General features: G+C 40.4%; 1 non-coding gene across 1 annotated transcript; it reads left to right on the top strand.

The window, feature by feature from the left end:
• Positions 1–11,814: 11,814 nt before the first annotated feature.
• LOC145561139 (small nucleolar RNA R71) lies at positions 11,815–11,920 on the top strand. The gene has a single exon (XR_014093716.1). It is a non-coding gene; the product is annotated as a small nucleolar RNA R71 (small nucleolar RNA).
• Positions 11,921–20,513: the final 8,593 nt, after the last annotated feature.

Genomic DNA, 20,513 nt, shown 5'->3' with positions numbered 1-20,513 from the left:
GGAAGGCGCCAATCACCCGGGCGGAAATTGCTGCCAGGGCGGATCAGCCCAGCAGAGATGAACAAGGTGGTAGGGAGGTGGATCGAGCTGTTGGGGTAAGAAGTTCAGATTCGAAGAGAGGAGGAAGACCTTAAAGGTTCAACCAATATACCCCACTCACTCACTCAAGGTCTCACAACTTCAGCGTGAACAAAGCTGATGATAAGTGGTAGAGACCCGTGAGGATGGTTAACAGAAACCGTGATCCCAGCAAGTGGTGTGACTTTCACAGGGACCATGGCCACACCACTATTGAGTGCACACATCTGAAGGATAACGTAGAAGATTTAGTCAAGAGAGGGTACCTGAATCAATTCAAGCAGCATGCTGATCCTCCCAGAAGAAGGGATTAGGATAGATTAGGTCGTACCCGCAGAGGAGGTCACAAGGGTCCCGCTGAAGACAGGGACAGAGATAGTAAGCCGGAGGGCAGAGAGTATGTGATCATGGAGGACTTATACACGGGGGATTGGTGAACAAGGCACGGGCAGACCTGCGGGCAATGATACATCATGTAAACTATAATGAGAAGCGTAGGTGGCAACCTCTTCCCCCGCAACTACGTGCCACATTTTACGAGTATGATCAAGAGGGCATAATCTATCCTCATGATGACCCATTAGTGGTGACAATGAGAATAGCAAATTAAGAAGTTGACCTGATACTGATAGATGGGGGCAGCTAAGCCAACATCATATACTGTTAGTGTTTGGTAAGTCCCATTCATCGCGGAAAAAACCCGAGCCAAGGATCTCACTTGCAATAAATAATATCACGAATGTAAAAATAAACATAAAAGGGAAAAATAGGAAATTTACCTTTGGCGCGTGCTTCACCCCACAAATTGGGATCTTACTTGAGATGCTTAGCCCCGAAAATACGAGACCCTCCGTTGGAGATCCACCCGCAAAAACAACTACCAACTTTTAGGTCTGCTACCTCGAGGTTAGCGAGGTCCGACCAAAACCCGAGTATTATGTGAGTTTAAGAGTTTTTGCTATTGCAATGCTCTATTAAACTCCTACTTAAGCACTCTTCCAAAAAACCCAAGATGGGTATTTATAGGCAAGAGGAAGAGTGGGAATTTCTATCCCATCAATGTGGGAGGATGAAATTCCACCATTTATTTTAAAGAAAAATTAAAATTAAAAAGCAAACTAATAATAAATCTACAAGTGTCACTATTATATGAAAAGGGAAGTGAAGACCACTTTGAGAGTAGGGGACCATACTTGCTCCCCACTCCATACTATCCTTTTGCCACTTGTCCCTCACCCACTTGCTTCCCATTTGCTTCCCATGAGTTTCGGCCCTACTACCCGTGCCTTAGGCCCAACCGTAGCCCAACCGAAGCCTAGCCCCGTAGTTGGAGTTGCGGGTTGTTGCTGTGGCTAGCAAGCCACGCACTCAAAGTGCGGGTTGCTGCTATCATGCCGCGCACACCATGTGCCGGTTGCTAGCAGCGGCTACCTTGGCGTGCTTGCGGCTGCTAGCACGGTGCGCTAGCACGCACAAGCCAACCACCCTTAGCAGGACTTTACAAAGTGACTATAGTTCAAATGAATAACAACCTTTCTAAAGTAAATAATGGTATGCACGTTATAAGATACCTAAGGTTGATTGAAACATAAATATACTAAGCATAGGAACTAGTTTTCACACTCCACTTTCATCCCAAATGATCTTACCGCGTTCCCCCTACTAATCTCATATCCCCCCTTAGTGAGCGTCTCATAAGTTCCACGAAGGAACCGGAAAAAAAACAAATTTATGACTACTCGACGTCTTGACTACGCATCCCCTTTCTTTAGGCTATAACCCATGATTCCGTCCACCAATGAATGGCTCCACCCCTAGGTCAAAAGGTCTTCCCAAAGGTTGTAACGTAAGGCAAAAAGGGTTAAGGTAGGCTAAATTTAAAATTTGGTTGTTAACCTAAATTGTGAAGCAAAGATTGCGCATAACTTTACACCATAACTAAGAAATCACCAAATAAAAATACCAACATCCTCAAGCTTATTCAAAGCTATGATCACAAACATATGCACAAAAAGCGTGAGAACGCTTCCCCCCTAAGCTTAAATGGAGCATTGTCCTCAATGCTCAAAAAGGAAGAATACTCACATCAAAATATTTTTGCATTTTTGCATTTTTCACTTATATATATATATATATATATTTTTTTTTTATTAGTGCTTTGTCCTTGCCTTTTTTTTAACTTTGGACGGCTTTTACAACTTTGCACTTGCTTTGTCCTTGCCTTTGTTACTTTGGACGCCTTTTTTCATTTATTCACTTGACATTATTCACAAAATATACACAAAACACTATCTTGCTTTCATTTGAACCAAAAACCAAACTTATATACCACAATCTTCAAAATATGAACATTTGCTTCACAAAAACCTAAAGATGAAAACGAAAATGAAACAAAAGGCTCAAGATCTAAAAATGAGGCTTGAAAAGAAGGGAAAAAAAAAGCTCAAAGGACTAGCAAGAAGGGAAATGTATCCCAAAAACCAAAAGTAAAAAGAAGGACACTATCCTAGTAAAAGGAAAAATACCTCCTCGAAAAGATGCCTTTGTCCTCCCTAGGTGGTTCGGTCTCGGTCTCAGGAATCATACGTTAAGATTCAAGATTAGGTTTGCAAAAGTCAAGGATCCACGCCGCTAATACAAGAATATGTTAAAGGCTTGAAAAAGTATGAATCTCACATGGTTGTAGCAAAAACTCACTAAGGTTGTCAAATCAAAGACAGGGAGCAACTACCAACATGCCACCAACAAGTAGAATCCGGTTTCATGATCCCCCTAGTTCTGGACAACTACCATAGCATGCTTTATCCTAGAATAAACTAAACGTATCTCAAACCGTGCATACCATGACCACCTAGTAAGGTTATTATTCAAAAGCAAGAGTCCATTGTTTACAAGTCCAAGTCAAAAAATGAAAGAGTGAAAATTAAAGCCTAAAAAAAGCTATGTATAAAACCAAGAACAAAAAGAAAAGAAAAGGAAAGAAAAGAAAATATGAAAAACAAAGATAAAGGAAAAGTAGGAGAACAAAGAAAAGGACAAAGATGCAATCATAACGCGTATTTCCCAATCGACAAACAAGTAGTCAAATGGCCACATCGCCAAAGATCCCAAACACACTAGGTGTTATAATCATACATCCTCAAACCGTTCAACTCTCCTAAAACTAATCCTAATCTAAGCAACCAAGAAAAGTTATGGAAGAAAAGTAAAGAGATAAAACAAGAAAGGCCTCACCAAGCGTCCAAGCTATGCTGCAATAATAAAGGAGCAAGAACGACCTCCTCTAAGAAGCTTCGAAGATAAAAGCATTAGCTACGAGCAAGGTGAGAAAAAGAAAAGATAAGGACTATATACAAAATGAAATTGTTAGTAACTTCCAAACAAAAGCAAACAAAAGGAAACTTACGCGAAAACTATGTACAAAGAACCAGAGAAACCATCATCATCATCATCAATACAAAAGACCACAAAACATCATCATCAAAACCAAGACAACAAGATAGACAACATACCAACGAGACAACCAAGAGCGAAGCAAGAGAAATCCATCAAAGCCTTTTCAAACACATCCCCAAGAGTCCAAGGTGCCTCCCCCAAAACCTACCCTAAAGCATCCTAATTGACTCCCCCCGCACAAAATAAGGGCATCGACCGCGATGCTTTAAAACATGGAAAGCTAAAAGGGAGGAAACAAAAAAGGGAATCAAACAACCAAGGGGGAAACTATTGGCCACTAGGGCCGGCACCACCATCATCCACATCCCAACCTCCGGTATAACCGGGAGGGAATCCATAGCGACCCTTAAAAAGGTCAAGTTGAGATGTGGACAATTGGTCAAAAGGCTCCGGTTGCATACAAAGCTCGGGGTGAGTGGGGTGAACATAGTAGTATTCGGGGTCACCCCAATAATCACTCCCCCCCCCCCCCCCCGAGACCCGGTAGTCATAATGACCGGACTCATCAGGGAAGTCACACCTTGGCTCATCGGGGTTTGTAACCCCGGGCCAATATGGGTACATGGGGAGGTTGTCACCACCCCAAGATGGCACAGGCCCTTGTTGGGGCGGCACATATGGGTGGTTCACTGGAGGAGTTACCACCCCCATACGCACACTAGCGTCATATAGGGCGCTAGTTTGAAAAGACAAAGTTTGATGGTTTGAATACATAACTTGCATGCTCAATTGCATGCACTCCATATGCTTACGCATAACCTCCATCTCACGGAGATAGGCATCTCCTCGGTTGTCTTGTTGTGGATGTTGTTGTCTTCTTCTTCTTCTTTGCTGCGGTTGTTGTTGTTCATGCTGAAATTGCAATCGTTGTTGTTGTTGCTCTTGCTCTTCTTCTACTTCTTCTTCATCACCATCTTCTCCTTCTCCAGTTTCACCATCATGCCCATCATCATCATCATCGTCCTCATCACCAACATCCTCCTCCATAACATTCTCAAATCTCTCATTATCCTCGGGAATCCTCCAAACAATCCTAGCCTCTCGAGTAATTGAGGTGGCAGCAAACAATGGTGCACATTACGCACTAGCCAAGAGTAACCACCGTTTCCCTTAGTCTTAGAAATGAAGCGCAAGGTGTTAAGTTGATTCATATCCAAATACATGTCTTCACTCTTTCCAATCGGAGTGCAAGACCTCAAGAAACGCTCTTGCTTGAAATAATACACCAATCTAGTAATCATACCACCACAATGAATTTCACCCGTCTTCTTCCCATTGATGACCAATTGACAACAATTCGTTAAAAGATACCCAAAATTCAACCTCGGCCCCAGATCCGGCCTTGTAGCCATCCAAAGAACCAAGATCTCCTCCCTCGAAAGCTTCCCAAGATCTTGCTTACTAAACACTGTATAACCAAGAATCCGATGGAGAATACGAAGAGCCGGGTGAATGATCTCGCTAGCAAGCGATTCCTTAGAGTCAAACACCTTCTTCTTAGATATTTCTCTCCACCAAGCAACCTCATTGTAATCAGACTTGTGAAGGGCAACTAAGGGGTCATAAATGTCGGTATTTGGGTTGAAGCCAAGGGCTTTGTTAAATTCCGCAAGGTTCATGGTATGCTTGGAATTGAAAAGTTAAAAAGAGAAGATATAGTCAGTATCCCCCGTCATATTAAACTCAAAGGTATAGAAAAATTCAATGCATGGTTCCAAATAAGTTCGAGGGGATAACTTTAAAAACTCATCCAAACAAAGATTATGGAGCAAAATGTTAAGGTCAGCATCAACACCCAATTTTTCCATATCCTCGGGAAAATAGTTGCGGGTCGTTCTAAATTTTCGGGATTTCATTCTATTATAGATAGGGGCGTGCTTAGCCCGGTTGTGAATTTGAGAGAAGGTAAAGGAGGTGGTGGGGCATTATCTTGAGTAGTTTGGTTTTGAGGGGGTTCGGTGTTTGAAGGTTGGCTACGAGACGATTAGGCGGGGGATTGGTTTGAACTTTTCTTTCTTCTCTTAACTTTCCTCAACAAATCCATAGTCTCAAGCTCAACCAACACAATGAATAACAAAAACACCCAAATTCAACACTACCACCAAATTGAACAAACCTCCCTTCAGAAGACCACCCAAAACCACCACAAACTACAAAGTACCTGTTACAAACAACAAACAACCAAAAATCCAACAACAACCAACAATATTAACAATCTATCACAAAAATAAGTACAAAAACATCCAAAATAATTCCAAAACCACCATACAAAATACCAAAAACATCATACTCAATCTTAATCAAGGCCACTCTCAACCAATGCATAAAAATCAATTGAAATTGACAAAAATAAAACAAAGGCTAGAAGTATACAAAGATTGAAGACTCAAAGCAAGCACAAAACCGTGTAGACTCGAAAATTCCGAAAAAAGACCACGAGAAAGGAGAGTAAACTTGAAGAAAATGGAATATGAAGGAAGTTGGGATGGAAATTTAAGTGAAAACAAGGGTGAACTTGAGTAAAAATGAGTGAAAGAGATGATTTGGGGGTTAGGGTTTGAGAAGAGGAAGAGAGAGAATGGGGAAAATTAATAGTGAAAGGGAAAATAAGAGAGGAGAGAGAAAGAGAGAGGAACCGGGTATTCAAAAACCCAGATGCCCGCGCCCTCTCTCGAAAAAGCCGCGCCCGCTACAAAATAACCGCGCCCGCGGAGAGACCACGGAGCAACCGCATATAGTTTCTGGAAAATTCGTAATGTTCATACCTTAATAGGGGTCGTGCCCTCTCTAAGGGATCTGCGCCTGCTCCAATATTGCCGTGCCCCTGCGGGGCGACCGCGGAGAGTTCCTGATCGAAATTTGAGAAAATGAGCCGCACCCTCTAAGGCACCCGCGCCCGCGGGGAGACCGCGGAGAGCTACTTATCCGATTTCCTCTTTTTGAAAGTAAGGGCACCTGAGGCCTCTCGAAGCCCGCGGGGTGCCCTCTCCCCTGCACTTTAAAACATCTTATCACCCTCATCAAACATGCTTAGTCCATAGATGATGAATAAAGGCACCCTACAAAACAAACCAAAAACACTAGGAAAGGTAAGAGCAAAAATCGACAAAAAACCAAAAATAAAAGAAAGGAAGGAAAATAGAGTAGAGGTGAGAATCCGGGTTGCCTCCCATAAGCGCTTTTGTTAAACGTCGTTAGCTCAATGTTTACCACCGCACTCAAGGTGGTTTGAAAAGAATCATTATATGAATAAGACTAAAAAACACTCTATCAAAATATTTCTTTAGCCGATGACCGTTAACCTTGAAAGAAGATGAGGAGTCCAAAGGAGAAATCTCCACGGTGCCATTAGTAAAAACATCTTTCACCAAGAAAGGGCCACTCCATTTTGACATGAGCTTTCCGGGAAATAACTTCATTCTTGAGAGGTAGAGGAGGACTTTATCACACACACAAAACTCCTTTTTCTCAATAAGCTTATCATGAGCTTCTTTGGAACAAGCTTTGTAGGTGCTAGCACAGTCATAAGCATCAAGTCTAAGCTCCTCTAGCTCATGAAGATCTAACCACCTTTTCTCCCCCGCACTTTCTAAATCAAAGTTTATCTTTTTTATTGCCCATAGAGCACGGTGTTCAAGCTCCACCGGGAGATGGAAAGACTTGCCATAGACAAGGCGATATGGAGTGGTGCCAATAGGTGTCTTGAAAGCCGTCCTATAAGCCCAAAGGGCATCATCTAACTTATCCGACCAATCCTTTCTATTCTTTGCAACCGTCTTCTCAAGAATGAGCTTTATTTGACGATTAGAGACCTTGACTTGGCCACTCGATTGAGGATGATATGGAAGGCCGAACCGTTGATGCACTCCATGTTTCCTCAACATCATTTGGAAGGCGTTGTGAACAAAATGAGATCCGTTATCGCTTATCGCAGCCTTAGGCACGTCAAACCTTGGGAAGATGATTTTGTTGAACAACTTCAACACTACTTTGTGGTCATTAGTAGGAGAGGCAATGGCCTCAACCCATTTAGAAACATAGTCCACAGCCACAAGTATGAATTGATTACCATATGAAGATGGGAATGGTCCCATGAAGTCAATCCCCCAAACTCAAGAATAGGCTGTTGAGGCATCTCATTCCTCTTGGAGATATTCCCAACCTTTTGACATCGGTCGCATGACTTTACAAAACCCCATGAATCTTTGAAGAGATGCGGCCACCACAAACCACATTGAAGAACCTTAGTGGTGGTTTTGGAAACGCCCATATGACCGCCACTTGGATCCGAATTGCACATCTTTAGAACACTTGGCTACTCTTCATTCGGGACACAACGTCGAAGCAAGCCATCCACCCCTAGTTTATATAAGATTGGTTCATCCCTCAAGTAATGTCTTGCCTCCTTCTTGAGCTTCTTCTTTTGGTTCTAGGAGAAAGAAGGTGGAAACTCCCCACATGCTAGAAAGTTCACCAAGCCGGCATACCATGGGAGATCCTTAACCTTAATGGCATACAAGACATCATCAAGCATTCTATCTTCAATTGGTAGACTATCATCATGAATTTGATCACCCTCAAGGCGAGAAAGATGGTCCGCCACAACATTTTCCGCACCCTTCTTATCCCTAATCTCTATTTCAAAAGTTTGTAATTCAAGAACCCAACGAATCAACCTTGGCTTGGACTCTTTCTTGGCAAAGAGATACTAGAGAGCCGCATGATCCGTGAAGACAATGGTCTTGGAACCCAAAAAATAACACCGGAATTTCTCAAAAGAGTGAAAAATGGCCAAGAATTCTTTTTCCGTTGTTGTGCAATTCTTTTGGGCCCCGTTTAGTGTCTTGGACATATAGTAAATCACATAAATATTCTTGTCCACACGTTGTCCCAAAACACCTCCAATCGCCCAATCACTAGCATCACACATCAATTCAAAGGGTAAATCCCATCTTGGGGCTTGAAAAATGGGGGTAAAGATTAAGGCCTTCTTCAATCTATTAAATGCTTCTAAGCATTTATCAACAAAAACGAACTCAACATCTTTTTGAAGAAGATCATTAAGGAGCTTTGCAATGAGTGAGAAATCCTTGATGAATCTTCTATAGAAGCCCGCATGTCCCAAAAAATGATCTCACTCCCTTGATATTCACCGGAGGTGGAAGCTTCTCAATAACCTCAATCTTGGCCTTATCCACCTCTAATCCTTTATGAGAGATCTTATGCCCAAGCACTATTCCTTCCTCCACCATGAAATGACACTTCTCCCAATTCAAGACAAGATTAACATTTACACACCGTGCCAAAAATTTCTCAAGATTAACTAGGCACTCTTCTAATGAAACCCCACCTACGGACAAATCATCCATAAATACCTCCATTTCTTCCTCCAACATGTCTCCAAAAATGCTCATCATGCATCTTTGGAAAGTTGCGGGGGCATTACAAAGGTTAAAGGGCATTCTCCTATAAGCAAAGGTCCCATAGGGGCATGTAAATGTTGTCTTCTCTTGATCTTCGGGGTGGATTGGAATTTGGAAAAATCCCTAATAGCCATCAAGGAAGCAATAGAACTTGTGCCTTGTTAGTCTCTCTAACATTTGATCAATGAATGGAAGGGGAAAGTGATCATTTTTGGTGGACGTATTTAGACGTCTATAGTCTATACACATCCTCCAACCGGTGGCCGTCCTAGTTGGAATGAGCTCACCACTCTCATTCTTGACTATGGGCATACCCCCCTTCTTCGGAACGACATGAACGGGAGAAACCCACCTAGAGCTTGATATAGGGAATATGATTCCCGCATCTAAGAGCTTGGTTTTCTCTTTTTTCACCACCTCTCCTATTTGAGGGTGTAGCTTATTTTTTCGTTCAACAGAAGGAAGGGTGCCTTCCTCAAGAGTTATGTGGTGTGTACACAAAGCGGGGCTTATACCTTTAAGATCATCGATAGTATAGCCCAAAGCACCTTGGTGCTTTCTCAAGACACAACATAACGCTTGAGCTTGGCTCTCGCTCAAAGGTGCACTAACAATTACGAGGTAAGTGGAATTTGGGCCTAAGAATTCATACCTAAGGTGTGATGGTAGAGGTTTTAGCTGTACCATAGGCACACCTTTACCTTCTTTTGTTGCGGCCGCTTGCAATGCTTCATGGCTTGATATCTTCAAGCACAATTGTTCATCCACTTCCTCCATGTTTCCATTAAGCAATTCCTCATATAATGCTACCTCCTTGCATGGTACACCTAGCTTGTCTTTGTTGAACAAAACATTCTCAAGAGCATCGTTAGAGGTGAGCAAGTTCTCATGCATGGAAGACACAACATGATCAAGAGAGTCAATCATCATGCAATTTTCAAGAAAAGAACTTGGATATTTCATGCTTTCATTCAAATCGAATTCTATGACCTCATCTTCTACCTTAAGGGAAATCTTTGCACACTTGACATTTATCATAGCACCCGAGGTAGCAAGAAAGGGTCTACCTAGAATAATTAGAATGGTAGCATCTTTATCCATTTCTAGAACAACAAACTCCACCGGGAACACAAACTTCCCAACCCTAAATGGAACATCTTCCACTTTACCTTTTGGAAACTTGATTGACCTATCGGCTAGTTGCAAGGAATGTTAGAAGGTAAGAGTTCCCCTAGATCAAGTCTTTGATAAACCGAATCTGGGATTAAGCTTACACTAGCTCCTAAGTCACATAAGGCATTATAAAATTGCATCTTGTTAATAGCACAAGGGATGGAGAAGTTTCTGGTGTCTTTCAACTTGGGTGGAATTTTGTTCATGATGATCGCACTACAATTTTCAGTCAAATTTATAGTCTCCAAAACATCACAAGTCCTTCTTCCGCTCAAATGTCTTTGAGGAAATTGGCATAATTAGGCATTTGGTTGATCACATCGGTGAAAGGTAGAGAAAGGTGAAGTTGTTTGAGCATATCAATAAATCTCCGAAATTGCTTATCCAATTTGTGTCTCATGAATTTTTGGGGATAAGGGAGCTTGGGTTTCACAATCTCTTTCTCTACTCTTACCTCTCTTGGTGTCTCAACCACAATCTCATCTAAAGATGCTCTACCTCCCTCATTCTCAACCAAAACTTCCTTGGGGACCTCCTTGTTTTCACTCCTCCTAGGTAATCTCTACTCAAGAACCTTACCACTCCTTATAACAATAGCATTCATGGGTTTGTTGGGATTTAGGCCTTGGGAAGGTAAAGAAGAAGGGCTTGCTTGGTCTTTCAAAGCACTAGCAAGTTGAGAAATTTGGGTTTCGAGCATTTTGTTGTGGGTCATCATTTCATTGAACTTCTTGTCACTAACGGCCATGTTTGTGTTCAACAACTTGGTTTGATTTTCAATTATTTCCTCCAAATTGGTCCTATAAGAAGAAGATTGTGAATAGGAATTTTCACCTTGAGTCTTTGGAACAAATCCGGGTGGGGGACCTCTTTTAGAATTATTTTGAAAATGGCCCCTACCTTGATTGTTCCAATTACCCCTATTTTGATTTTGACCATAACCTTGATTATGGTTTCCACTACATTGGTTATGATTTCCATAACTTTGGTTTTGATTACCATAATTTTGGTTATGATTTTTACTACTATAACCTTGATTGTTATAGTTGCCACGAGAACCTTGGTTCCCTTGGTTCCTATAACCACCACCTTGATTATAGTTGTAAAAATTACCTTTGTTTTGGAAATTCCTATTCCATTGACTTCTTTGATTATCAAACCTCTGCACATTATTATTTGACAGATAATTCACATTCTCACTCTTACTATTATCAAAACCGTCAACACATTCCGGAGAAGCATGAGGGCAATTACAAGAGTCATGATCATAAGATCCACATGCATCACAAAACAAGCAACCACTAGGCATATTATTTGAAGAGGGGGGGGGGGTTGAGAGTTACAAAAAAGTACCTCTCCCCTTAAATTGGGAGGGAGAGAAAAAGAGGAGCTTTCCAACATGGTCTTGATCGCGGTCATTTCTTTCCCCAAGTTTGTCATTTGTGAGGATAAGTTGTTTATCGCATTTCGATGGTCTATAGAGTACACCGAAGAGCCACTCTTGCTAGTTGAATCCCTCTCACCATCTTGCCAATCTCTATAGTACTTAACCACGTCCTCAATAATGTCCACCACTTCCTCTTCCGTCCGATTCATTATGGGACCTCCGGCACCCCCATCAAGGCATGATTTGCCTTGAGGACTTAGGCCACCATAAAATATTCTAATGACTTGATATGTTGGAATTCCGTGGTGGGGACATTCCCTTTGGTACACTTTATACCTCTCCCATGCTTCGTAGAGGCTTTCATTAGGTCTTTGCTTGAACCCTTGAATCAAAGCTCTAGCCTCCGTTGTTTTCTATTGTGGGTAGAAACGGGACAAGAATTCCTTAGTGACTTCGTCCCATGTTCGAAGGGAATTTGGCTTTACCTCCTTATCCAACCACTCCAAGGCTCGGTCTATGAGAGAAAATGGAAACAACTTTAGCCGGATGAATTCTTGAGAAATTCCGTTCACTTTGATAGTGTTGCAATACATTTTGAACTCCTTGAGATGGTTAAACAGACTCTCATTCTTAGCTCCGCTATATTGTCTCCTTTCGTTCAAAACGATCATAGCAGGCCTAATTTTGAAATCATTGGCCGGTGTTGTAGGTGGAGCAATTCCACTCTCAAACTTGTACGCACCGGGAATTCCCAATTCTTTCAAAGCAACTCTTGGTTGTTCTCCCATGCCTAGTTCTTCTTCAAACCCTTCTTCGCTTGAGGAACTAAATTCCAAGGATCGACTAGCAATTCTTCTCCTTGAAAGAGTCCTTTTTATTTCCGGGTCAAAAGGCACAATGGATCGATCACGAGCTCTATGCATTTAAAACTCAATGAAAATATTAGTAGCACGGCTACAAATGTAGCCTTAAGAAACAAAATCTTTTTGTATTTTTTTTTCAATTAAAGTGAAATAGACTCAGCAACTAATGCTAAGCACCAATATCACTCCCCGGCAACGACGCCATTTTGACGAGTGGAAAACTAGGTCGTTATCTAATCTTCCCTCGGTCAAACACAATTTATAAAATCCTAAACCAACCTAATACAAGTATAGGTAAGTATAGGGTCGAACCCAAAGGAGTTAGTTGGTGTTAAATTTAGCCTAAATCAAGCTATTTCGGAGATTTGTAGTGAGAAAATGGTTGGTATTATAGTAGCAAAATTAGACTAATCAAGTAATTCAATAAGCTAAATACTAGGGATATAGGTTCCACATGCTAGTTCAATAATCGTGCTAATCGATAATTTCTTCGTTTAATTCAAGCAATACAAAGGACAAACAATAGTAGCAATCAAGAGAGTTCAAGAGCTATCTTTTAGAGGCCAAGCTAGGGGTCACTATGAATGGCTAATTAGGGAAATTCACAATCAAACTCAATCAATTAAAGCAATTCTATAATTGATGGGTCATGTCATTAAGAATTACAATGCAATCTAGATTAATCTTAAAGGTTGATCATTCCTAATCTAATTAATCACATGCAAAACAATGTCAACCAAATTAATTGTAACAATTCAATCAATCAAAGATCATCAACTAGCACAAATTATCAATCAAGCATGCTTCCCCTTCTCCCTAGCAACTAATCTACTCACTAATCATGGTGTAACTCAAGAACTAATCACTAGAATTAGCATTGATCATCATTCAAAATCAAAATCAAGAGAAAACAATATCAACTACAATATCCAATTTAAATCTAAGTAATTCAAACAATGAAAGATAAAACTAAATCAATCAAGTAAAGAGATGAACTAGAACAAGAAATTCTTACTAACATTAATGATTGAAAATGAAAAATCCAAGAACAATTGATCCAATGTTGAAATACAAATCCAATACAAAGAACTTCTCTCTAACTTCTGTCTCTAAAACTAAGCTAATGAAAATTATCTAAAGTTTTTCTTCAAAAAGGAATTACAAGTGTATTTATAGACAAAGAAGAAAAACGGGATCCCCGCGCCCTCTCCAGTAAAACCCGTGCTCGCGGAAAAATGGGTACGCAACCCATAACAAACTCCGCGGGCTTTCAAGGCAACACTCGCGCCCGCGGCGAAAGCCTCTGCGCCCGCAGCAAAAGCTCGGCGAATCCCCTGCTCCCAAAGGGTGGTTAGAGGGCCGCGGTCTCTCTTGTTTGGAGCGGGCTCTCCAGACTACCTGCGCCAGCGGGGAGCCCGCGGCCAGACCGCGAAGAGTTCCTGGTCGAAAATTGCCAATTTGGTGCATACGAGCCCGCACCCGCGGCCTTCAGTACCCGCGCCTGCGGCAGACTGGCAGGGCTTGATGCACTCTCCAAGCCCTCTCCATGCCCTCTCTAAGCCCTCCCTAAGCCGATTACTTCCTCCTTTCTTAGTCAATATAGCCCATCTTGATCCCCTTTCAAAGACAAATCCTAGGTACCTACAAGAACAAACAAAGGAAAGGAATAAAAGGGAAAAAAAATAACCAAATAAAAGGAAAACACGAAGAAAACACGAAAAACACAAGGAAAGAAAGAAAGAAAGGAATAAAAGGAAAAAGGTCTAAAAATAAGATAAGAAAGCATAAAAAGGAAGATGAAATCATCTTAAAACACTACCCTATGAGTGCAATAAATGACACTCATCATGTGCATGCTAGCCACTTGTGCTAGCATATAATGCCCGTAGAATTCGGATGCTCGGGGCATTCCGATGCTAGGGGTATTTTGGCAATATTGTCGATTTATTATATTTGTGCGTCTCGTCATTTAATATTTTTTACTCGACTTTTGACGCTCGGTTTCGACGCTCTAAGCTAGAATTTCCGACATCTAAATATTTAATACTCAGGCGACTCAGTAGTTTATTCCGAATTTATTCGTCGAGTTGGTTTGTTAATTGCTTGGGTGTGACCCGAAGGGTTTAGTCAAGAGTAAGCTGTAATATTAATTATACATTAATATTAATGATCGAAAGCGGCCTCCACCTAGGCATTCCGATCACTTGACCTTACTGAATATATTAGATTTCTAATAATTCATAACCCACTATCAAAATAATACACTTGTTCGAAGGACACCATTCCTTTCAATCTCCTACTTGTCCTTCCGGACAAGTGCGCTTTAAGTGTATAGCCTGTTTAATATGTCTCTTCATGAACTACAGGGTAAGATTATTCGTCATCTCTGTTACGTCCAGATGTTTTTCTCGAAATCCGAGTTTGACTTTTAATAAGCAGATGATTTCTAAAATCTATCTGAGCACGGCCACGCATTTTTCACAGTCTCGCTCTTCGAGAGGCCTTGTAAACAACAAAACACGTTCCCTATTGTTAGTAGGGGGACATTCCTAGTCTTTTAATGTAGCTTCTCTTATAAAGAGGACCTAGCCGCCTGATAGCCGTCGTTATAAACCCCAATTACGGCAGACGTTTGACTGAAATAAAAATCTAACAAGTACTCAAACAAGAGACCTCACAATACTCATGGTCAAGGAAAAAAAGTTCCGCTAGCAATAATGAGAAATATACTTATGACGATTTTAAATCTCTTAAAGTATTCTCATAGGTTGATCCAGTATGGTTCTAAACCAATACCTGTGCAAATGATTTACGTCCTTATAGCACAAGAAACGGTGCTGTAAATCATACTACATACTAATCTCTATTGGTCATTAATCGTCCACCATATAAATGATCTTGATTAGGGATAATTTTCGATTAAAATATTCAATGTTCACTTAATAGGTGTTTCTTTATCCAAGACATTGTCTTGATACCCTATATTGAATATTCTTTAAATCGAATGGACTCATTATTTAATTCTAAACCACAATTAAATAGAAACGGAGTTATTTAAATCGCATGAAAATTTAATTACTCCAAAACTTAATGGTTCATCATAGTTTTTTACATTAACATTGTCCAAAATTATATTAAAACACTAAAATAAGGAAATCAATGTCAGTTTCCAATGTGCTTAATTCCCATTGCCTCAACATGTTTGTTGTGCTTCACTTAAGACAGAGGTTTAGTGAGTGGATTGGCTACATTATCATCCGTATCAACCTTGTAGATTCTGATTTCACCTTATGATTTACATTCTCTAATCATGTGAAATCGCCTCTTAACGTATTTGACCTTCTGATGTTCTCGTGGCTCTTTTGCTTGAGTAATAGCCCAATTGTTGTCACAATAGAGATCTATTGGACCCTTGATGGAGGGTAAAACATCAAGTTCCCTAATGAACTTATGAATCCAAACTGCCTTCTTAGTTGCCTCAGATGCTGCCAAGTATTCGGCTTCAGTTGTAGAATAATTAAGCAGTTGTGCCTTTCTTAGCACTCTTCAAACTAAACGCTCCTACATTGAGACAGAATATGTACCCAGACTGTGACTTAAAGTCGTCTCTATCTTTTTGGAAGCTTGCATCGGTGTATCCCTCAACAACCAATTCATCTCTACCGCCATAGACCCAGAATTTATCCTTGTTCCTTTTCAAGTACTTTAAGATATTCTTGGCCACAGTTTAATGCGCCTCTCTTGGATCTGATTGGTATCGGCTCGTAGCGCTCAAGGCATACGATACATCTGGCCAAGTACATATCATGGCATACATAATCGATCTAATAAGCGAAGAGTATGGAATCTGATTCATCCTTTCCCGCTCATCAAGTGTCTTTGGACACTGATTCTTGCTAAGGGTTATGCCATGTGACATGGGTATGTGGCCTCACTTGGCTCCTTCCATGTTGAATCGAGCTAGTACCTTATCAATATCAGTACTTTGACTCAATCCTATCATCCTCTTTGATCAATCTCTATAGATCTTGATGCCTAATATGTACTGAGCCTCTCCCAAGTCTTTCATTAAAAAACATTTTCCGAGCCAAGCCTTTACAGAATCAAATAACGGAATGTTGTTTCCAATGAGCAAGATGTCGTCGACATATAAGACTAGGAAGGCGATTTCACTCCCACCGAACTTCTTGTAAACACAAGACTCATCTGGATTTTAGATAAAACCAAATTTACTAATGGCTTCATTGAATCGCAGATTCCAACTTCTACTTGCTTGCTTTAATCCATAAATGGACTTCTTAAGCTTGCATTCCTTTCTAGCATTGTTTTGGTCGACAAAACCTTCAGGGTGTGTCATGTACACAATTTCATCCAAAATTCCATTGAGGAAGGCGGTTTTGACGTCCATTTGCCATATTTCATAATTGTAATATGCAGCAATCGCTAGAAGAATCCAAACGGACTTAAGCATTGCAACTGGAGAAAAGGTTTAATCCTAATTAATACAATGAACTTGTCTGTAACCTTTTTCTACCAGTCTAGCTTTGTAAATGAATACATTTCCATCTTTTTCGGTTTTCAACTTGAAAATCCATTTACATCCGATAGGTGTGTAACCTTTCGGTAAATCAACCAAGTCCTATACTTGATTTTCAATCATGGAGTCCATTTCGGATTTCATGGCCTCTTGCCATTTTGCAGAGTCGGGGCTCGTCATAGCTTGCTTGTAGGTTGCCGGCTCATCTCCATCCATGATTAGGATGTCCTAATTCTCGGTTAAAAACAATCCAAAATATCTATCAGGTTGAGATCTCGGCCTCTGAGACCTACGTAGGGTAACAAACTGAGCAGTTGCATTGTCGGTTTGACTTTGCATATTTTGACTTTGACCAATGTCAACGGATGCTTCGTGAGCACTTTGATTGTCAATTTGTCTTTGTTGCTCGTCCTCTCGAACTTCATCGAGTTCGATTTTCCTCCCACTTGTCATTTTGGAAAGATACTCCTTCTCCAAAAAGACACCATCACGAGGAACAAACACCTTGTTCTCGGATTTGTTGTAGAAGTAATACCCCTTGGTTTATTTTGGATAGCCCACAAAGAAACACTTGTCAAATTATGGATGAAATTTGTCAGACATGAGTCTCTTGACATATGCTTCGCATCCCCAAATCTTAAGAAAAGTCAACCTTTGAGGTCTCTTTGTCCAGAATTCATATGCAGTCTTTTCTACAGCTTTTGACGGAGCACAATTCAGTGTTAGTGCCGTAGTTAAAAGTGCATGTCCCCAGAAAAATATTGGAAGTTCACTAAGACCCATAGTCGATCGTACCATGTCTAACAAGGTTTAATTTCTCCTTTCGAACACTCCGTTCCATTGAGGAATTCCCGGAGGTGTTAATTGTGAAAGTATCCCATGTTCTTTTAGATGGTCATCGAATTCTAGGCTCAAATATTCACCACCTCGATCTGATCGAAGGGCTTTGATTTTCTTGCCAAGCTGATTTTCCACCTCACTTTGAAATTTTTTGAACTTGTCAAACAATTCATATTTGTGCGACATTAGGTAGACATAGCCATATCTACTATTGTCGTCTATGAAGGTGATGAAATATTGATGTCCGTTTCTTGTTGCAGAGCTCATTGGTCCACATACATCGGTATGTATTAGACCTTATAAGTCAGCGGCCCTTTCTCCTGACTTGGAGAATGGTTGCTTTATCATCTTGCCTAGTAAACATCCTTCGCAATTCTCAAATTACTCTAAATCGAATGAGTCTAGAATGCCTCCTTGTAGAAGTTTCTTGAGGCGTTTGATGTTAATGTGGCCAAGACGACAATGCCACAAGTAAGTTTGATTTGACTCCATGGTCTTAGATATTTTGGTATCATCATAAACAATTTTGTCTAAACACATAAAAGGTGTAATTTCCATTAATATAAAAAAGACATGAAACAAATTGTCTTGTGATCAAGGTTAAAATGACGTCCAACGTCGCAAGATCAAAGTATGGTAAATAAAACTTAGCAAGTTTTAGAATTGAGACAAAGTACATGACATTACAAGCTTTCTTTGGATAGATTTTCTTCATCTTCCACTTGTGTACCCATGACCACTTGAAAAACATCGCTCATTTTGTTCCTGCTGAAACAGGAGCATAAAGTGAGTCAATTTTCCGGTATCTAATACCTTATAATTTGCTAATTTTCAAGAGTCAATATGATACCTGAGATTGAGGCTTTCTTTCCTCTTGCCTCATCTTCCAGATACTCGCTACATTCTCTTTTGTAGTGGCCTTGCTTACTACAATAGAAGCAGTGCATCTTTCTTTTCTAACTCCTTCTTCTTAAGCCTTAGAGCAAACTAAGCTGTCTTCCAAGAATAGGTTTTCTAGAGCTCTTGGACAACTTTCTTGTAGGATAGTTTATTCCGGTTGTTGGTAAGTTGCATCTTAATTGCAACGTACCCCGAGTGGAGTGAGCTTAAAAGCATATGAGCTGCTTGCTCATCCTCCACCGGTTTACCAATCAGTTCCAGATGGTTGAATAACCTTGTCATCTTTTGCACATAGTCTTGAAGTGGCATCCCGGATCTAAGTCTTGCATTATAGACCCTAGCCCATACTTCTTGCCCCTCTTTGCTGAGACACCCATCTTGTAGTGGCTTGATCCTCATGATAGAAAATGACCTAGTCACTTCTTCCACGAGTCCATCATAATTACCCTTATCGCTCTTTGTTACCCTAAAATTGACAACAACTTCTAGAGCCTTGAGAAGTACATCCGAAAGGTAGTTGGAGAATTTCTTCTTTCACCATTCCAGAATGGAGTTTGCCATGAGTCAAGAGACTCTCTTGCGACCATAACTCTACACCTCATGAGCCACATCGCTCTTAATCCCTTTTGAGTAGAAACTCGGGATGGGCGTATTCAAGATATGTTCTACGTAGCAATTGCGGAGGGTCAAACGGAGTTCCTCTTCCCATTCCTTGAAGTTTACCAAATTCAAGCTAAATGATAACTTCTCGGGAAGTTCTGGGAATATTAGATTGTTGTCGATAGTTGAAGTCATGATTCTACAATTGAAAGAATTTTAAATGAAAAACCATTCAAAAAATACTTAAATATGATTGAATTTAATTCATACATATTTCAATACTTATTTAACGTCTTATTTACACATAAAAGTGTCCTCATATAGTGAAAATATGGCAATTCCAAGATCCAAGGGATCAACAAGTATTTTAGGAATGCTTTGGCTTGTCCTAACACTTGTTATCCCAAGGTAAGCATTACCTTGCTAATGGCTCCAAGCCATTCTTGGTTAGATAATCGTCGCATCCAATGCATCTTGACGATGTATCTCTTTTGCCACGGTATGTGAGGACTCCTCACTTAGCTTATACCGATGAGTTGAACCAAAACCATCTTGCACAAAAAGTGTGCCTCACCAACCTCAAAGTAGTTATGGTGCGTCGCTTTGGCGTAGCCCACGATTACAACTATTCGGTTTGCATGTGTTGTTTTGGAAAGGCAAGTTTTAACTCAATATTATTAGGGACCTAGGATTTCTATGTTAGTTGATTTAAGTGAACTTAACTAATCATCACAACATTTTGAAAACCTATACATGCATCTAACATACCATTTATACATAAGCACAAGCATAAATATATAAAACATAAATATAAGATGCGTATTGGCAACTAGCATGACCCCTTGAATTCTTCAAGTCCTCAATAGGTCTTCTCTTCCAACTTCATGGATTTGTCTTCCAACAACCTCCGTCTTCAGGACTTAACCAAATTATGCAACTCCTCGTATCTACGATTAGGACTAATCAAAATATTAAGGTACAAAAATACTCAACGCTACGTAGACCGCATTGAGAGTTACAAAAATACATCACGGCACGCAGTAATTGAAGCTCCCACTAAATTCTGCATCCATCTCAATTAATCCAATTAATTATGCCCGTAGAACCCAAAATTTGTCAAAATAAATTTTGCCAACGCCGCTCAAAACCGAGGCCTAGCCTCAAAAATTTTAATTAAGAACAAGATTAATTAGAATAAATAAAACGGCAAAAAAAACAAAATTTCATTGCCTTAAAACCCGAGTTAAAGTGCCAAG

This window comes from Chenopodium album, chromosome 9 (genome assembly GCF_948465745.1).
Source record: "Chenopodium album chromosome 9, dcCheAlbu1.1, whole genome shotgun sequence".
Classification (NCBI taxonomy): Eukaryota; Viridiplantae; Streptophyta; class Magnoliopsida; order Caryophyllales; family Amaranthaceae; genus Chenopodium; species Chenopodium album.
The sequence above is the reverse complement of the archived record's forward strand: the minus strand, read 5'-3'. Positions and strand labels throughout refer to the sequence as shown.